Below are 18,685 nucleotides of genomic sequence, written 5' to 3'. Positions count from 1 at the left end.
TATGTTGGTGTAGGATTTGAGATGTTGTTCTATACCTAGTTTCTGCCATACTCTTTTTCAGTTCTCTTGGCAGTTTTTGTCAAAAAGTGAGTTCTTAGCCCAAAACCTAAAGTCTTTGAGTTTATCAAACAGTAGATTGCTATAGTCATTGACTACTGCTTCTTGTGTACTTAACCTATTCCCCTGATCCACCACTGTTTCTCAGCCAAATGATTTTGATGATTGCCACTTTATAAAATAATTTTTGATCTGGTATGACAAGGCCATCTTCCTTTGCATTTTTTTTATTACTTCCCTTAATATTCTTGACCTTTTGTTCTTCCAGGTGAATTTTGCTATTATTTTTTCTAGCTTTCTAAAATAATTTTTTGGCGGTTTGATTGGTATGGCACTGAATGAGTAAATTAATTTAGATAGAATTGTCATTTTGTATTATATTAGCCCGGCCTATCCATGAGCAATTGATATCTTCCCAATTATTTAGATCTGACTTTATTTGTGCAAAGAATTTTTTAATTGTGTTTATACAGTTCTTGAATTTGTCTTAGCAGACAAACTCCCAAATAGTTTATATTATCTACAGTTATATTTAATGGAATTTCTCTTTCTATCTCTTGCCACTGGGCTTTGATGTAGAAATGCTGATGAGCTGTGCTAAAGTTGTTAATTATTTCAAGTAGTTTTTTAGTTAATTCTTTAGGATTCTCTAAGTATGCCATCACAGCATCTGCAAAGAGTAATAGTTTTGTTTCCTTATTGCCTATTGTAATTCTTCCATTTCTTTTTCTGCTCTTATTACTAAGCTTACCTTTCTAGTACTATATTGAATATTAATGATAATGGGAATCCTTACTTCACCCCTGATCTTATTGGGAAGGTTTCTAGCTTATCCCCATTATATATAATGTTTGCTGATGGTTTTAGATAGATACTGCTTATCACTTCAAGAAAAATTCCATTTGTACTTAATGCTCTATAATGTTTTTTTAGGTAGGAATGACCATATTTTATCAAAAGTTTTTCTGCATCTATTGAGATAATCTCATGATTTCTGTTGAGTTTGGTAGTGATATAATTAATTATAATTATAGTTTTTCTAATATTGACTTAGCTCTATATTCCAAACAGGCAGTTTTTAAAAGAAGAAATCAAAACTCTCTATGATTATAGGGAAAATGCTCTAAATCATTATCGATTAGAGAAATACACATTAAAACAGTTCTGAGGTATCACCTCAAATCTATCAGATGGACTGATGTAACAGAAAAGGAAACTAACAAATGTTGAAGGGGATATGGAAAAACTGGGACACTAATGTAATGTCAGGAAAGTTGTGAGTTAATCCAATCATTCTGGAGAGCAATTTGGAACAATGCCCAAAGGGTGTAAAACTGTGCATATCCTTTGATCCAGCAATACCATTAATAGGCCTGCATCCCAAAGAAATATATATTTTTTTTTAAAGAAAAAGGACTTATATGTACAAAAATATTTATGGCAGTTCTTTTGTGGTAACAAAGATTTAGAAACTGAGATGATACCATTAATTGGGGAATGGCTGTACAAGTTATAGTATATGTTATGATGGAATACTATAGTGCAATAAGAATTGATGACCAGGAGAATTTTAGAAAAACCTGAAAAGACTTCTGTAAACTCAGGCAGAATGAAATAAGCAGAACTGGGGAACACAATACATAGTAACAACAATATTGTGTGATGATCTACTATGAACAATAGCTATTTCCAGAAATACAACGATCCAAGATAATTCTGAAGGATTTATAATGAAAAATTCTATCCATCTTCACAAAAACAACTGATGGAGTCTGAAAGTGGATCAAAGCATAGTTTTAAAACTTTCCTTCTTTCTTTTTTATTTTATGTTTTCTTTCACAACATGGCTAACATGAAAATATGTTTTGCATGACTGTACATGTATAATCTATGTTCAATTGCTTGCCTTCTTGGGGAAGGTAGAGAGGATGGAGGGAGGGAGAAAATTTGGACTCATGGGGGCAACTAGGTGGTAAAGTGGATAGAGTACCAGTCCTGAAGTCAGGAGGACCTGAGTTCAAATTTGGCCTCAGACACATTTCCTAGCTATGTGACTCTGGGCAAGTCCCATAACCCCAACTGCTTCAGGAAAAAAAAATTGGAGCTCAAAACTTAAAAAAAAAAGTTACAAATTCTTTTTATATCTAATTGGAAAAATATTTTAAAAATTCTTTACTATGTATCAGGTGTTACTCCCAGGGTAAAAGACAAAAACCAGCCATTTTGGGTGGGGGGCATTTTTTAAACCAAACAGCCATTGTAATGGCTGATGAGTTTACAATACACTGGGGGTCAGAGATGGGAACAATATGTTCATAGCTAGATAAATACAAAATATAGACAAAGTAAATATAAAATAATTTCAATACAAGACCTTAACAACTAGGGACCTAAGGATGGGTTTCATTTAATAGGAGGTAGCCCTTGGACTGAGCCTTGAAGGAAGCTAGGGAATCCAGAGGTAAAGTTTAGGAGGAGAAGGTCCTCGAAATTTAGTTGGTCGCCTGAGCAAAGGTGTTGAAAATGGGAAGGATAAAATGTTACAAGCAGATGAGTTTGATGGGAATGGATAATGTGTGAGAGGAACAGTGTGAATTTGGAAAAATTAATTGGAGCCAGAGTATTCAGGGCCCTCAGTGCCACACAAAGCAGTTCAGATTTTATCCTAGAAAGAACAACAGAAAACTATGGAAACTTCTTGGGAAGCAATGTGGTCAGACTCTTACTTTCTGTATATCAATTTGGTAGCTGTGTAGAGGCTGGATTGGAGGGAGGAGATGCTTAAAATAGGAAGAACAATTAGGAGGCTACTGGATGAATGAAAAACATCCATTAAGCATTTACCACGTGCCAATCATTGGATTAAGACTGGGAATACAGATGTAAAAAGAAGACAATCCCTGACCTCAAATAGCTCACAATCTAACTATATGGAAGGAGGAAGAAGTAGGATCCCACTGAATTCTCCTGCAGATGCCCCATAATGGGGCCGACTGATTGCAGCTGGCATCCTGACCCCTTGGGTTTCTTTTCTCCAATGAATCTCAGATTCCAACTTGACCAGATCTTATCTCTATCTTCCCTGGTCAGATCCTAACCTCTTGCCCCCAGCACCCTGAGAGCTTCTTCACTGGCATTGTCTAACCCTGGCCAAACACCCTTCAGGTGGGCAACTGGCCAAACCATTTGTTTTGCTGCAAGATCCCCAGGAGGGAGCTCCAGAGGCTCCAGAACAATGTTTTCGGGACGTTGGCTCGAAGCTCTAAGTTGACTGAAAACCAGAAAGCAGTTAGTATTGCTTCTTCCCAGATTACTGATGGGATATGGGCTGCCTAAAACTCCTGCCCACCTCTCCGGATCCCAGAATCAGTGTAAATTGTTTCCATTCTTGTTTGAATGCAGTTAAGTGGCTGTTTTCACGTCCCACCTGTGGAAGTAAGGCTGCCCATTGGGCTGCTCCTGACCTCACAGGTGGCAGAAGTCACTATGGAGGGCTTCTTTCAGGAGCTCAAGGAGATTTGGTAGCTCTTTAAGAACTGAGATGTGTGGTGTTCTTCTTATTTAAAATATAAATGATGGTTTTCTCTGGGAGCAAGCAGATTTCTTGGGGAGGTTTTCTGGAGGCAGCCTTAATTTCAGTTAAGAGTAATAATCACCCAAAATGCAGCCAGGTGATAAAAGTTCAGATCTTTTATTGCCTCCAACATAGCCCAGTTAGCTTAGAGACCTATCTCTCTGCTTGGTTCCAAGAGCTCCCTCCGAATGTCTCCAAATCCAAAGGTTTGTCCTTCATCCCAGCCAGCACAAAAGTGAATCTGTCTTGCCTCTGAGAGAGGGCTTCTGGCTCTCAATCTCCCAGAGTGCTTCTCTCCAACCCCAGTCAATGTTCCGAAGTAAAACTCACTTAGAGAGAGCTTCTGGCTGAACTCACATGATGCTCTCCTCTCAATCTAAATTCAGCTGAACTCCCCACTGAGTCTGCTTCTTATATATCATCTCCCAAAGGTTGACTCCTCCTTCTGGAGTCACACCTAAGGGAGGTGTGAATTCACAAAGTTACAAAGTTTGCTTTGTCATTCTCCCATACTTGTGAACTCCAATGAGTAAAGGTGTGAACACAAGTTTTGTATCAATCAGTTCTACTTAGTACTTTGTTTCAGGTTCTGGCCCAAAACATCTCCTTGTAAGATCAGATCAGTGATATTGAACCATGCTAAATTAGATAATTATTGTCTCTATCAACTCTAATGACTTAACAATTTGTAAAGATTCCAACAGAGATGAACATCATCAGAATAAGGGATTGTGAAGGAAGTATATGGTGAAAAGAATCTTGGATGTGAAGTCGAAGATCTGAATTTGAATCAATTCTCTATTGACTTACCTTGGCCAAAATGTGCAATCTCTCAGTTTCCACATTTGTAAAATGAAGGATGATTTAAAATATACTATGATAAAAATTCCTTGGACTAGATAACTTTGAAGACCTCTTCTGTCTCCAAAGCTGTCATCCATAAACTTTTCCAGTTTTAAAATCATGCTCGTATTCATCTGACTCAGACTTTGCTAGTTCTTTCCAGATCCCCTCGGAAGGATTTGGGGCCATCTGCAAGATGGTCTTGGTCAACATTTATCTGGCATTGTGAGTCCTGCCTTTGGTTGTGACTGAAATTGTGAAAATGACTCCTCAAGCCTGACCTTCAAGGTCCTATTGCCTGATTGGAAGAGACTACACAGCTCAGGTTATATTAATTTCAGTCCGTCTCCACTAACTAGAGATGGAATTTCATCCAAGTAGGGTCTAAGATATCTCTCCATGTAAAGTGTTTTGCAAACAAATCTTAAAGTGTTATATACAGATGCAAAAGCTTTCCAAGTGTGATCTCATCTCAACAACAATTCCTGGAGGTGAGTGCTCTTATTATCCCCATTTCACAGATGAGAAAACTGAGGTAGTCAGAGGTTAAATGAAAGATTAGTGTCACGGTCTTGGCCAATGACTATTTCAGGATCTTAGAACCAGAGATAAAAGGGATTTCAGAAATCATTTAGTTCAAGTTCTAACATATACATATGTATTTGTAAGGCTGTATTTATAAATATGTTTACGCACACACATGCACACAGGAACACACATGTATACATATACACACATATATGTGTATATGTACACACATACATACTCCTGTATCTTTGTCAAGAAACCCCAAATGGGATCCCAAAGAGGAGGACATGACTGAACAACAACACACAGCAAATATAATGAATTAAAAAGCATTGGGCTTGGAGTTTGGTCAGCCATCAGTGATACCCAGATCATCCACTGCATCCCAGCCATCACCAGTCATTCTAAATTATCTTTTTTTTCCCTCTCCATAGTATTTTATTTGTTCCAATATATAAAGATAGTTTTCAACATTCATTTTTGTGAGATTTTGTGTTCCAAAAATTTCTCCCTTCCTCCTTCACCTCTCCCCCTCCCCAAGACAGCAAGAATCTGATACAGGTTTCCACCCCAAGTTTATGGGAATTCTGACTTTTCTTGCCCCTGGATGTTGATGACGCTGGAAAAAAAGAATGAAGCTGATGACTTTGCATAACTCTGCCTTATTTAAATCCAAATCAAACATGAATCAAAACATAGTCCTGTGATGTCATAGTCCTCTTCAAAATCAGAGGAGAAACTACAATAGTAATTTTAGTAACATATCTATACATGTTAGTGGTTTCTGGGTTAATTAGCTACTGCTTATCTCTGGTACAACCATACTTGTGCATAGATTTGCCTACAAATATGGATAATAAAGTTTTCAGACCATCTTTTCTTCCCATCTCTGACTAATCATTCCCACATCTCATTCCATCTCCTTTCTGATCATTGAGAAGGAAGAGGGGCCAGCATGGTGCAATGAAAAGGGCACCAATTAGGGCTTTGAGAACCTACATTTAAATCCTGGCTCTCCTACTTACTTGATGTGAAGCATTGGATGTCATTTCATATTGGGGCCTCAGTTTCCTTATCTGTAAAAATGATAGAGGATGATTTCTGAGGTCCCTTCCAAATCTAGCTCTATGATCTTAAGATACTCATTGGCCAAGACAGTGACAGAAGCTTTTCAAGACTTCTGAGAAAAACAAAAGGAAAAGATTTATTCATCTCTCTATTTTTCCACTGATGCTTTTCAATAAAGAAAATTGGAGAATTAGGATTCTTTTGATACCACAAATCCCACAAATTGCCATTTGGAATTGGTACCTCTTACTCTTATTCCTGGAAATAAGCTTCCTTACTTACTCATCTGTGGCTATAATTATTTACGACTATTTCTCTTTCTTTCTCCCTCTCTCTCTCTTTCTCTCTCTCATTTTTTCTTCCTCCCTCCTTCCTTCCCTCCCTCCCTCTCCTTTCTTCCCCCACCCTTTCCTTCTGTCAGTCCTTTCTCCTTTTCCCTCTCCCTCCTCCTCTCCTTTTCCCTCTCCTCCTCCCTTTTTCTCCTTCTCTCTCCCCCTCTCCCTCTTCTCTCCCTCCCCTTCTCTTCCTTCTTTCCCCCTCTCTCTGTCTCCTCTCCTTCCCCTTTCTTTAGAGTGAGAAAGACATAACAATTCACCCACTCAAATCCCAGTGGAGCAATAGATCTTAGGAAAGCATACTCCAATGAGTCATACAACTAGATTGAGAAGGTTCCTTTCTATGATTGATGGGGAAGGACCTACTTGATTAAGAACTGACTTGTTCCTTGAAAAGCTGTAATCACTTCACTGACCCAGAGAATTTGGAATGATGTTACTAACCCCCGTGGAGTTCAGGAACAGATAAGGAGACTTCACTAAAAAGGCATTAACTAGACTAAAAGTTGTGGGTGGGGCTTAAAGATACACAATTCTGAGAGATCTCTCTTTTTACTCTCAATGTATCTTCTCCAGATCCTTCCTGGATGGTGGAGCAGCAGATGATGGCAGAGTAGGACATTGATAAAACTTTTCTACATTTCTTTTTCTTTCTCTCCCAACCTCTAAGATCTCCTCCAACTTTACGTGTTTGATCATATGATTTTTAGGATTATTGATAAGAATAATATTCTCAGTTTGTGAAAAAATGTATATGTACAACTATTGAACTAAAAATTCTCCCCTAAAATTCATGTCTTCCTAGTCTCTGGTAAATAAATCTCAAACACCCAGTCAACGAGTATTTATTAAACACCTACTATGTGGCAGGTATTGGGCTAGGCACTGGATATAGAAAGACAACAGTGAAAATAAGCTAAACTGTTAAATAACATAATCAAGGGAAGGGAAAGAGGAGAATATATTTAAATATAATTATTTATAATGCCCCTACAAAAGCAAACTCCACTTGTCTGTTGCTTCAGTGGGGTCAGGTCTCTAAGTCCAATTAATCTATGCTGAAAAAATCCTTAGCATTGACTTTGAATAGATTTAATGGAGGAAAAGTGGGCAGTCTTGGAACATTTCAGGAGAAGGAAAGTGTCAAAATGAAGAGCTTTAAATTTTTTTTTTTGATCCTGAAGATGATAGGAAGCTTCTGGAATTTATTGAGTAAGACATGGCCAGATCTTTTAGAAAATCACTTTAATGACTGAATAGAGAGACAGATTGGAGTGGGAAGAGAAATTGAGGGAGGTGGACCCACCAGCAAGTACAAAATGGAGTAGAAATATATCCTAGTCCCCATGAGTCCAGCGCTGGATTCTCAATGTTAGATTTACATTGTTATTATCATTGTTCTATTGGTTGTGCTTTCTTCATAATGCATCTGTTCATATAAGTCTCCCATGTCTTTCTGAATTCTTTGTCATTCCTTATGGTGCAGCCATATTCCAGTATATTGATGCAGCGTGGTTTATTCAATCTACCCACAGTCCTTAGCACCGTGTTCTGGACACCATAGGGATTTGATAAAATGTTAATCAAATTGAAATAAAACTGACTGATAATTCTGTGTCTGTTACAAGGCCAGCAACTGAAGTCCTGGAGAGACATTGCCTGGGTCCTTCTTTCCTTATTTAGGGAGTTACATTGGTGTTAGTTACCTAAGAACTTTGAGTTCTTATGTCAGAAACTTTGTAGACAATGAGAAATCTTACCAATGAGGAGAATTAACTATAATAGCACCACAGGAAAAATTCAGAATAAAATATAGCAAAAAATGACTATAAATCTTCCAACAGGTAAATTCTAAAATGGAAAGGTTTGCCAGATGAAATTTGCCCATCAATCATCATATCTACAATGCTTAAAGGCTATCTAGTTCAATCCATATTCAAAGCAGGAATCGCTTTAAAGCATTTGAAATCTATTTCAATATATGTGTATGTATGTATATTTGTATATATAATATGTAAAAATGCACACACAATTATACATACACACACAATATATATGTTTAAACTGTCACTTCCTAATCCCATCTGTCATGCTATAAGATGACATAAAAGAAGAAAAAAATCAAACAAAATGTCAGACCATGGACCAGATCATATAGTATAGTATTCTACACCCATGGTCGACCATCTTTCTATTGAGAGCCAGAAAATACAATCAATCCATTTTTCTAAAGATCCCTGAACTTATAAAGAAATCTTTTAAATACTGTGGCTACTTAGTTTCAAAATCATTGTCAAATATAGCTTTTTAAAGGCTATTGTTAAAGACAGGACTTGCTCAGGCATAATACAGACAATGTGGGGGAGTGCGAACATTATACGTAATAATCAGAGTTTTTAGAAAATTCATTTTTATCATAGTTATTCATTTGCCACGATGGGAGGTGTGTTATGTCCAAATTCACTTTTTATCTCATTTTCTTAGTCATCCTTTCATTCATGAATTCACATTTTCCAACAGAAACCTTTTATTCTCTTTTGGGAGATTATATATAGATGTGGATGCAGATACACATCTATATATAATAAATCAGATTTCACTGTTGTCAGCTCCCCTGTTGCTTAGCAACTCTTAGTTTTTCTCTAACCACAGCTGAGGTCACTACTTGACTCTTATGAAAGCTGAATCACTAATAATAAGTTTCTAACTGGAGAAAGGCTTCTGACTCATCTTGAGGAAGTACAGTTATAAGAGGCAGTGTGATATAATGGAAAAAACAGTTGGACTTGGGGTCTAGGGGATCAAGATACAAATCTTAACTCTGACAGTTTCTAGCCATGTGACTATGGTTAAATTAATTTGCTTCTCTGGGAAATGAAAATAGGGGTCATATGATCACTAAGATGGCAGAATAGTTATGTTCTGCAAAACACTTCAACTAAGAATCTGAAAAAAGAGGAAATATGCACCCTTTATGAAGAAAGCCAAATCCAAAAAACAGTAACATTGCAAAAGACAAAAGTATCATTAAACCACAATTGATATTCTAAGTTTCTGTTCAGTGTTCCAAGCCCTACCCCAGACTATGGCCAATGAAAATGATCCTTTGGTCTTGAACTTCCAAAGCCTTCTATGGGGCAGGGGTGGGGGAGAGGGGAGGTCTTTGTCCACTATTTGTGCAGTAGCGATTCAGTTTGAGTATTCCCTTCAGCCTTCTAGAGATAGATTTTTGATTTTGATAGATTTTTTTCTGATCCTGAAAGGGAAACAAGTGGAGGGGAGTAATATTGAAAGATGCGGTGGTATAGAATCCTCGAGTAGAAGGTCTAAAACTTTAATGACTTAAGGAAAGTAAACGTAGCTGGGATCAGTTCTTTCTTCTTGGGAGAGTGGGCTCAGCCTTAGCACAGTTTCTCCATAGCATTAGATTTTACCAGGTTCACACACAAATGCAACATCAATGCTGAAAGAATTCTATTCTCAGCTGTTGCTGGGCTAGGTCTAGGAGATAGCTCCTCATTCCTCCAAGTGTCAGTGCTGAGCTGGTTTCAACACCCATCATGCATTTGCCCATTAGATTTCCCATTCTTTTATAGGTTTTCTTTCTTGAAATCACAGAATAGAGGCTTCCAGATTAATCTTATTCACTTAAATGAAAGAAGGAACATCGAGGAAGACAAAGAACTGAGGCTCATACTCATGGAGCCACGTATTGCTTCAGAGGGACAGAGTCTCTATTGTAGCATTGGTTTTGAGGGAAGGAGTCAAATAAGGAGCAATGGTCCAACCAAGTACAGAGAGAGAATAAGGCTGATGAACGTGTTTTGAAGGCACGGTCTTGTTTTAGAACTATACCCAATGAAAGAGGCTGCTGTCCATCACATGATTAATGGACCAGACCCAGTCACAGAATGTCTATAAACGCACTACACTCTCTCTCCATCGCATTCCTATTACATATATGTCATTATAATTCTCCTGGAAACAAGCTCCTAAACTGTTTCACTGAGCAACTGTATCAATCTGCACACCGATGTACTCCTTGGGTTCATAAAGATGACTTATTGGCTAATCCCTCACTACACAAGAAAATACGCTGAATGGCAAAAAATCAAACCAACCCAAGAGAAAGTCTTCATATGGAAAAGTACATAAAATTATATAATATATAGTATATATAATATATACATATAGTATAGTAGATATAAAAGATATACAAAGTAACTGAAAGACTCATGAACACAGAAGGAAAAATGAAGAAACATTCAAAGAGAAGTCATAGCACAAACAGTGGGAATAGTTCTTGATACCTTGACTTGGACAGTATTCCTATTCAAGTATGAGTAGAACTAAATGACTTTTGAGACCTCTTCAAGCTCAGATTTTGTGACTTTCTGAAATGGGTCAGCACTGATTTTTCTTGATTAATTAATCAGCTCTAGTCAGACCACATTTGGGGTATTGTGTTCAGTTCTAGACATCGATTCCTAGAAAGGATGTTGGTGATTTGGAAAGTGTTTACAAGAAGACAACTAAGATGTTGAAGGACTTTGATCCTTGACCATATCACAATTAGTTGAAGGCCTTGGGGATATTTATAACAAGAAGGAGAGATTGAGTGTTAAAGCTGTCTTTAGGTGTCTGGAAGGTCATCATGAGGAAGAGAGAATTAGACTGGTCCCAGAGACCAAAACTAGCAGATTGGGCAAAAGCTGCAAAAGGGTAAACTGAGGCTTTCTGTCAGAAAAAAAAGCTTCCTCACAGCTAGAGTTATCCCAAAGGAGAAGGGGTTGCCTCAGCAAGTGATGGGTTCTCCTTCTCTGGAGGTCTTTAAGCAGAAATTAAGCAACTAATTATCAAATATGTAATAACAATAAGCATTGAAATGGAGTTACACAACTCTTTACATATGGTAATTTATTCCCTGGGGGAGTGTTATCCCTGTATAGGTTAAACTGAGGTCCGTGATGAAGGTTTAGTGATCCCATTGAATCTTTCTTGAATCTCCCATTGCTTCAGCAGTCAGAGTGTTTCTTTCGGGTGACAAACAGAAGATTCCAAGCATAAATCTGAATTATTCAGCTTTCTTGAAAAGTTTTATGCACAACTCTTCCATATTAGGAGCTTCCAGAGATTAAATTGCTTCTAACAAATAATGTTTATACTCGAGGATCTCCTAGGAATACATGAGGAGCATTGGGAAAAAATTTTTAATTAAAAAGAAACCAACAAAACAGCCCTAAGTACAAATACATTTTGGAGATTATTAATGACAACAATGGCCCACATCTGTGCAATGCTTCATGTTGACAATGTGATTTCCCACATATTATCTTATCTGGTTTTCCCAACAGCTTCTTTACTAGAATTATTTATTTACCTTGATTTTTGTGAAAGAGGAGATGAAATCTCAGAGAAGTCAAATTACTTTCCCAAGACAATTAAATAAAACAACTAGTTAAGAGGCAAAACAGAGACAAATTCAAAACTTTTCTGTGTGAATTCAGTGTTCTTTCCATTACACCATCTTGCCCTTCTGAAACAATATAGGATGCTAGCTCACATCTGTGTGTCTTGTTCTTTAGTCCTTACTCTCTTATCAATGCAAGTCAAGGGTTACCTCATGTTTCCTTTTGACCTGAAGGCACTAGGTATTAAAAAGATTATCAGAGTTTTTTACTCTTTGGAAAGATAGCAGCTGCCCTAATTTCCATATCGAAGTGAAAATAGCTTTAGGGTCAAAGTCAGGAGAGATCTGAATTTGAATGCCAATTAAAGTATTAAAAAGTATTGTGATTTTTTGTTTTTATATCATCTTCATTTCCTCACCCTCCCTCCTATGTAACAAAGATTTCTTTTTAAGTAATAGATTTTTATTTTCTTTTTCTTTCTTTTTTTCTGAGGCATTTGGGGTTAAGTGACTTGCCAGAGTCACACAGCTAGGAAATGTTAAGTGTGTGAGACCAGATCTGAACTCAGGTCTTCCTGACTTCAGGGCTGGTACTCTATCCACTGCACCACCTCCTAGCCCTGGTGCCAAATTTGACTATTCAAAAAATTGATTATTTTCAAAACATACGCAAAGATAATTTTCAGCATTCACCCTTACAAAACCTTGTGTTCCAATTTTTTTTTCTCCTTCCCTTCCCCAAACTCCCTCCCCTATATCTAATATATGTTAAATATGTGCAATTCTTGTGTACATGTTTCCACAATTATCATATTGCTCAAGAAAAATCAGATCAAAAGGAAAAAAGAGAAAGAAAATGAAAAGCAAGCAAATAACAAAAAAGGTGAAAATACTCTGTTGTGATCCACATTCAGCCCCCACAGTCTCTTTCTGGATGCAGATGGCTCTCTCCATCACAGGTTTGTTGGAACTGGCCTGAATCAATCCATAGTAACAAAGATTTTTTTTTAAAAAAGAATAGGGAAAAAAGTCACTTCAGCAAAACTAATTCAAAACTTGATGCCATGTTCCATATGCACACACTTTCACCACTTCTGAGTAAGAAGGGAGGTCCATTTTCTTATCTCTTCTTGGCTTTGCCTTTTACCTTTTGATTGACTTTGAGCAATTCATTTCCTTTTCTCAATCTCCATTATTTCATCTGAAAAAAAAAAAAGGTAATAAGACCCCCCAATAACTGCCTCTTTGCTTTGGTATTGTGATTTGTTCTTGTTTGTCATTTGTTTTTGAGGATGATCACAATAACTGGGAGGTGAGACCATGACTTACCAGTGAATTGGATTGAACTGAGGGAGAATATTGTGAGTAAATTGCTTTATAACCTGTGAAAAGGTCTCTAACCCAACTCAAATACCGAGTCCTCCAGGGAGTACTCTTTGATTCTCTGGTCATTAACCACCTTTTCCTTATGATGTCATTATTATTTCTTTAAGAGAAACCAAATGTTTAGTGGGGATCCGGCCTCAGCTCTTATGGACTTTACAATCAATCCAGCAGGGAGAGGAAAGATTCATGCAAAATCATTGAATGTGAGCGTTGGGAAGTATCTCAAAAGTCACTTAGCCCACCTCATACTGAATGAGATTTTCCTCTACAACATTTCTAGCTGGTCATTCAATTTTAGTTTTAAGACACTCCGTAATGGGGAATTCATCACTTCCCAAGGCCACTAAGAGAATTCTTTTGGCCAGGTTTAATTGTGGCCAGTTTTTTTATCCCCTTTTTCTCTCTAACATCTACTCTAATGTCCCTCTCTTGAAGGTCTATGGACCATTGCTTATTGATTATTGTTTAAATTAATTTTAATTTTAATTAAATTTAAATTATTGGCTAAAGTAATGATTTCCATCTTTTTCATGGTGTACAGATGATAGGGCATTGAGATCACTCCCAAAATAGACTTCCTGCCTCAACTCTCCAGCAGTTGTGCAAAAATTGTATCTTTACTTCATCTGGAGAGAAGGAAAAACTCTGAACTCCACAATGATCCTATTAGCTTAGGCATCAGGGTACTTCATCAGAAAGCCAGATTTCCAGGCCCTAGCAGAGAGAGTTTCTAGGCATGTGGGTTAGAATAACAAAGCTAGATGGCAGGTTACAGTGCTGAGTTTGAATTCAGCAACACGAGTTCAAATCTAGCCTCAGTTACTAGTTATGTGACCCTGGAAAAGTCACTTAATCTCTGCCTCAGTTTACTTGACTGTCAAATGGGGATCATAATTCTACTTATCTTCCAGGGTGGTTGTTCCTATCAAATGACATATTTGTAGAGCACTTAGCACAGAGCCCAAGGATGAAGTAGTAGTACTTCACAAATGCTTGTTTCCTTCTCTTCCGTTTTCCCCGGTGAAGAAGAATGAGAAGAACATGATGTTAGGAATCCATAGGTTTGTGGCACAGAGAATATGTTCCTTTGTTGCTCGTTCATCTTGTACCTGTTTCAGGATCAGGATACACTGTGTGACAGCTTCAATTGTTGTTTGCTGAAGTAAAAGCAGATGGGCCCAATTGAGAGTATGTGCTAGGATGATTGAGCAGTTAGTACTTCTCTTACTCTACTGCACAACCAACGCCCCCTCCCTCTCTCCAGGAATTTTCAGCCTTTTAAAGTAAGTGCTTGGAAATTACTCAGCTGTCAGTCTGGAAAGCCACTCTGAGGAGAGCTGGCACTCGGGAACACGAAGGGATTCACAGCCGGCTCATTCTTGCACACTTGTACGGCACAAACAGTTGGGATTGAAAGAAGGGTTAGGGTTAGGATTAGGGTCTTTAACCCCAGAGAGATGGAGGAAGAGGACTTTTACTTCCTCTGGGAAAAACCACCTGCAGACACAGATGAACATGCTTGCTGAGTCCTGAAAATTTGGGAGAATGGAACATCTGATCATAATGCTTTCTAACCAAAGCACTTTTCATAGAGAGATCTCGGAGCACATTTAGGCACTGATTACTCTTGTCCATATCCCCAAAACTTAAATCTCACTCACCTAGTTTTGCACATGTGAAAATTGGGGTAAAGATGGGGTGAAACAGCAACAAGATTATTCAATTATCAATTCTGATGGACATTTCTCTTTCCAACAATGAGATAATTCAAGCCAGTTCCAATGATCTTGTGATGAAGAGAGCCATCTACACCCTGAGAGGGGACTGTGGGAACTGAGTGTGGATCACAACACAGCATTCTCATTCTTTTTGTTGTTGTTTGCTTGAATTTTTTGGTCATTTTTTTTTTCCTCTTTTGATGTAACTTTTTTGTGCAGCAAGATAATTATATAAATATGTATATATTTATTGGATTTAACATATATATAAATATATAAACATTTTTATTATAGCTTTTTATTTACAAGTTATATGCATGGGTAATTTTACAACACTGACAATTGCCGAACCTTTTGTTCCAATTTTTCCCTTCCTTCCCCCCACTCCCTCCCCCGATGGCAGGTTGACCAATACATGTTAAACATTTAACATATTTTTTTTTAACATTTAAAAAATATTTTGGATTACTTGCCATCTAGGGGAAGGGATGGGGGAAAGAAGGGGAAAATGTGGAATACAAGGTTTTGCAGGGGTCAATGTTGAAAAATTATCCATGCATATGTTTTGAAAATAAAGAGCTGTAATAAAAAAGGGGGAAATATGAGGTTAAGAGATTAATTAGGAGAAGCAATATGGTGTTGGAGATAGAGAATTGCAATTCTTGGAATCAGGATGACTGATATATACTGCCGTGTAACTTTGGGCAAGGCATTTTAACTGCTCAGTGCCCCAGAAATTCTAATACTATGAATTACAGAGTAGGTGCCAATATGCATGGGTGGATGGAGTTTTTTCCTAAGGAGTTATGTAAAACACAGATTTTGCAAACTATGGATTAGGCTTCTGGACACATACTGGCTGTGTGCCCCTAGACAAGTATCTTAACTTCTCACTGTTACTCTTACAGTATGCCAATCCTTTGACTTTTTAAAGGAATTTCCTCTTCAGAGAGTTCCTTATACCAGTGAAATCCCTCTTCCCCTAATCATTAGGCATCGGGAGTGTTTGTTGTTCAATAGTTTCCATCATGTCCGACTCTTTGTGACCCATTTGGAGTTCTCTTGGCAAAGATACTGGAGAGGTTTGTCATTTCCTTCTCCAGCTCATTTTACAAATAAGGAAACTGAGGTAAACAGGATTAAGTGACTTGTTCAGGGTCACACGGCTAGGAAGTGTCTGAAGTCAGATTTCAACTCATGAAGATAAGTCTTCTTGACTTGAGTCGCTTCCCGCATGCACTATGGCAACACCCAGCTCCCTTAGTAGTTAGGTAGTAAGTATACAGAGGCATAAAGCTTACAGCTTAGAATGGATGGGGAATACAATGGGTATCTGCATAAGGAGGGAGTATATACAAAGTAATTTCAGAGGAAGAGAGTATTAATCTTGGAATGAATCACATAAGGGGAAGGGAGAAGGGAAATAACATTCACTAAGCTCTTCCTATATGTCAGGCATGGGCTAAGCATTTACTCATCTCTCATTTGAGTCTTGGAGTAGATCTTTAAATTAAGTGTGGTCAACATCCCCATTTAACAGTTGAAAAAACTGAGGTAGAAAAAAATGAAGTGACTCGAGCAGGGTCACACAGCTAGAAAGAGCTAAGTGTCTGAGATGGAATTGGAACTCAGGATTGCCTGATTGCAGGGCAAGTGTTCTCCACTGTATTACCAAGATGCTCCTCTAGCCACTAAGTCTTGAGGTTTACTCATTGATTCTCCTCTATTTAGCATAGTATCTGGGACATAATAGGTGCTTAATAAGTGTTTATTGATTGTCAAAAATCCCCTGTAACAGGGATTCCTTCCTCCCCACATCCTTTGAGGATTTTTTTTTCTCCTCTGTGATTTATTTCCTCTTTCCTTACCCATTTGGCCAGGAGACCTAAGAAATTCATATCATTGTTTTTTAAAGAATGTTTTAATTCGGGGCAGCTAGGTGGCCCTGAAGTCAGGAGAACCTGAATTCAAATCTAGCCTCAGACATTTAACACTGTGTGACCTTGGGCAAGTCACTCAACTCCAATTGTTTTAAAAACAACAACAAAAAAGAATGTTTTAATTTTTCAAGTATGTGTAAAAATAATTTTTTAACGTTCTTTTTTATTAGAGCTTTTTATTTTCAAAACATATGCATAGATAATTTTTCAACACTGAAACTTGCAAAACCTTGTGTTCCAAAATTTTCCCTCCCTTCCTCCCTCCCTAGATGGCAAGTAATTCAATAAATGTTAAATGCAGTAAAATCTAATTAAATCTGATATATGTATACATATTTATACAATTATCATGTATACACACAAAAAAATCACATCGAAAAGAAAAAAAGGAGAAAGAAAACAAAATGCAAGCAAACAACAAAAAAAGTGAGAATGCTATGTTGTGATCCCCTCTCAGTTCCCACCGTCCTCTCTCTGGGTGCAGATGGCTCTCTTCATCACAAGATCATTGGAACTGGCCTGAATCATCTCATTAACATTCATTTTTAAAATAAATTTTTGAGTTCCAAATTCCCTCACTCATTTTATCCTTCCCTGAGAAAACAAGTAATTTGATAGATTACACATGCTCAGTCATGCAAAACATATTTCCATATTAGTCATGTTGCAAAAGAAAACAGCCAAAAAATGGAAAGAAAGAAAGGGAAAGGGGAAAAAAAAGCAAGAAAAAGAAAGTGAAAATAGTTTGCTCCAATCTGCATTCAGACTCTGCCAGCTGTTTCTCTGGAGGTGGATAGCATTTTTCATCATAAATTCTGTGGAACTGTGTTGGATGATTGTATTGCCGAGACTGGCCACATCATTCACTGTTAAAGGCCCGTCAGTGTCAGGAAGTGGGGTACCACTATGGAAAGTACCCTGATTCTAAAGTTAGAGGATCTGGGTTCAAATCAGCATCGATGCTCATTCCTATGTGACTTTAGCAAATCACTTAACAACTGTCTTTAACCTCTGTCTCAGTTTCTTCATCTGTAAAATGAAGGGGTTGGATTACATGGTCTCTAAGGTCTCAGATCTATGATCTTAGGATCTTACAGAAGAAGAAATCAAATCTTAGAGAGGCAAGTGACGAGACCATGATAATACTTGACATAAAATTAGTAATTATAAGTGATTGTGGAAATAATTTGAGGCAGTGGGAGATTTTATGGGGCAATCCAAGAATTTCACTCTTTTTCTTTGACTTTTGAATTTGAAAATACTAGGAGCACCCCCTCTCCCAATATGGTCTGGGACATCAGGAGTGGAAGAGTTGGTGAAGACCTCATGATTTCATTCATCATTAAGAACAGAGGGTTGCCCTCCTTCCTAGAGTTTTAACACTGTATGTTTTATTTTTTAATTTCATTTAAAATAAGTCTAATTTATAATCTACAATGTGAATTTTCAGGGCATAAAAGTAGGAAAGAGATTAGAATACAAATAGTATGGGGACAAACTGCACCAAAGAAATGATTGAAAAGTAAATATGCTTTTGAATTTTCCATAAACCTAATGTATGTTTTCATTCAACAATATCACACATTAGGTAGAAGTGATTTATCTGATTAATGCCCCTAGTTTTTAGTCTCTCCTTGAAATAACTTTGTATTTACTTGTATGTGTATATGATGTATTCTTCTCTCCTCACTCCAGTAGAATGTAAGTTTTCTGACGGCAAGGACTATTTTTGTTTTGTCATATCCCCAGAGTTTAGCACAGAGATGACTTATCTAGGATTCTATGAATTGTTGTTCCATTCTTTCAGTTATATCTGATTCTTCATG

Source organism: Antechinus flavipes, chromosome 3, assembly GCF_016432865.1.
Source record: "Antechinus flavipes isolate AdamAnt ecotype Samford, QLD, Australia chromosome 3, AdamAnt_v2, whole genome shotgun sequence".
NCBI classification, from domain to species: Eukaryota; Metazoa; Chordata; class Mammalia; order Dasyuromorphia; family Dasyuridae; genus Antechinus; species Antechinus flavipes.
The sequence above is the reverse complement of the archived record's forward strand: the minus strand, read 5'-3'. Positions refer to the sequence as shown.